Genomic DNA, 3,173 nt, shown 5'->3' with positions numbered 1-3,173 from the left:
ATTCCTGGCATTCCCCTCCAACTACTATCAATCTTCCTATAATGGTAAACAAGTCCTGCCATAGCACTTTCAGTCTCTACTAACTTCAGTGACTGATGAGCCACTCTGTACTATGTGAACCTTATTAGAATATTCCCGGCCCATCATGGCCTGCTTACATTTCCCATCTGAGTGACCTTCTAGCCTCAGTCTCAGTTTTGTGGCCTTCTTACCATTTCTTAAAAAGGCCAAGTCCATCAGCCTACTCTCTTTGCAAACAATAGTTATATTTTTGGAGGGGGAAGATGTTCTTATAAGGACTCATAGACATTTTTCAGAACCCAATTTCCAGTGATTCCTTTCAAAACTTTTCTCCTAAGTGAACTCTTGCAGTCCTGACAAAAATTCCTGGGCAAGTGAGATGATCATAGTAGATTCTGGTCAGTAAGTGGTGTGTGATGGACAACACCTTGTCAAGATTACTTCTTGTAGCCAGTGGAAAGCCTTTTTTCATCCAGATTGCCTCATTGGAACCAAATCAGATGAATGTGATTTCAAAGACAGTTTCTTCCACTTGGCTAGCCACTGTACTTTTGTGAACAAATTTAACTGTGTAGAAGGAGAGAAAATGTGTTGCATGTTACACAGGCTTCCTGGCAGCTGAACTTCTTTTTTTCATGAAGGTCAGATTAGAAACACTATTGCTAAAGTTTTTTTTTAAATGTTTTAAATTTTATGTATACAAGTGTTTGCCTGTACTATGTATGTATGTGTGTGTATATATGTATGTATGTATGTATGTATGTACAATACATGCACAGCTGGTGATCACAGAGATCAAAAGAGGATAATGGGTTGGTCCCCTTGTACTTGGAATTACAGATAGTTGTGAGCTACTATTTGAATGCAGGAACCTAAATCAGTTCTTCTGAAAGAACAGAAGTGTTTTTAATTGCTAAGACATCCCTCTAACACTTGTGCTGACATTTTTGGCTCTGGCAATTTCCTGATCTTGATGTCCATGGGTACCTAGTACTCTGACTATAAATTTATTTTCTTTGTATTCATTGTATTTTTTTTGTAACTGTCAAATAAACACCTTTCTGATAGAAAAATATCTGAGAATACATATTTATTGCCATGTATATTTGTTGACTAATGTTTGAAATTCCTTTACATTCTTTTTTTCCCTGACCATATCAATCACTACAACCATTATTATTCCTGCTTATTTATTTTTTTAAGACTTTTTTGAGATATGGTCTCTCTCCCTCCCTCCCTCCCACCTCTCTCTCTGTAGCACTGGCTGGCCTGGATCTCTCCACATTGAACAGGCTGGCATTTAAATCACAGAGATCCCCTGCCTTTTCCTCCTGAGTGTTTTGAGGATTCTTATAGATAATTTCATTATTTTTAGGTAAACACATAAATTTAGACAGTGATGTCATTCTAAAACCACTATATAATTACTGTCTCATGTCATGGCCTATTACAGAAGAATATATTTTGCCAAGTGATTTGATCTTCCTATAACTGTTGTACCAATTTTGTAGTCCTGAGAATTAATGGCTGACATTTTACTGACTACTACTAATTTATTTTTCTTTGTTGTTTTATGAAGTAATAAAGGTTGAACTTTGACATTGTTTATTTTATAAATGGTATAGTAAATTAAGAAAACCAACTCACTTCATAATGTTTTATATATAACTAGAAGCATATTTTCTTTCTTACTTTATTTTATAAACTATAAAAATGACAATTACTATAAATTTGATTTGCAGAGAATATGGAAATTTGTATAGAGAAGAAAATATTCAGGAAGAAAAATTTTACTTTTATAAATTCTTCGTATTCATTAATTGAATAATGTGATTAATTATATACTATAAGATAGTTTATCATCAGAAAATTGTAAGTTTAAAAATCCTTTACTTTATAAATGATTTATGTATTAATGATTTCATTTTATGCTAGGACAAATTTGTTTCCATGCAACACATCTTTTAGTAAGTATTTTTATAAAAAGAGAAGCATAGACACACATGCTCGTACCAAAAGGAATTTTAAAAAACCATAAAAAAATCCATAATGTAGATATGTATTATTTATGCATGTATGTATGTATATGCAAAGGACCTCTAAGGTTAAAAAGAATTCCCTGATACAACATTTTAAAGCAAGGAACCTCTGAAGATAACATTGAATTTGTTACCTGTTGGGGATCTACAGTTGGGCATGGTACTTACCCTTAAGAGTAATTTGTTTCTCCAGTGAGACTCCCATGGAGAAAACAATTTTTTTCAGTTGCAAGTGGTTGTCAATTGGATGTAGCTTCTGGGTTAAGAATGGAGCCAAGTGTTCATTCACTTCATTCAGCTGTAGGTCCCCATCTGGTGAAGGCCTATGCTAAGCCTGTGCATGCTGCTTCATTCTCTGTGAGTTAGAATGTTGCTTGAGAGTGCTGTGTTTGGAAGGTCTTCTTTCCTTGGTGTTTTCCACTACTCTGGCTCACACATTCTTTTTGCCTCCCAAACACTTTATGGCTCCAGTTCCACAGAGTTGCCTAATGTGTGAGGGGAGGGATTTGATGGAGACACCCCATTTAGGAATGTTCCAAGGAATCCTACTGTGTGTATATCGTCTAGCTGTGGGTTGCTGTTTTTGTTCCCGTCTGCTACATGAGAAGGCTTCTATCATGATGGCTGGACAAGGCAGTTCATATATATTTCTTGTGCTTTTTCTTTATCTCCTTTCCTTCTGATTCTTTGTTTTATTCTATTTTTCTTGGTTTTTGTTTTACCTAATTCTATTTTATTATTATCCCTTAGATGCCTGTTTGCTTTCTTTTTCTTTTTTCCCCATTAATTTATTTATTGATTCACTCTACATTCCAGTTCCTGACTCCCACCCCTGTCATTCCCTCATACAGTTTCTTTCCAATCACCCATCAGCTTCTCCTCTGAGAGGGTGGAGTTTCCCCCTGCCTATCCACACACACACACACACACATCAAGTCTTTGCAGGATTAGGTACACCCTTTCCCACTGATGCAAGACAAGGTAACCCAGCCAGGGGAATGAAATCTACAGAAAGACAATTTTAGGGACAGCCCCCACTCAAGTTGTTGGGGACCCACATGAGGATTGAGCTGCACATTTGCTACATATGCACAGGGGACCTAAGTCCAATTC

This window comes from Mastomys coucha, chromosome X, assembly GCF_008632895.1.
Source record: "Mastomys coucha isolate ucsf_1 chromosome X, UCSF_Mcou_1, whole genome shotgun sequence".
NCBI lineage: Eukaryota > Metazoa > Chordata > Mammalia > Rodentia > Muridae > Mastomys > Mastomys coucha.
The sequence above is the reverse complement of the archived record's forward strand: the minus strand, read 5'-3'. Positions refer to the sequence as shown.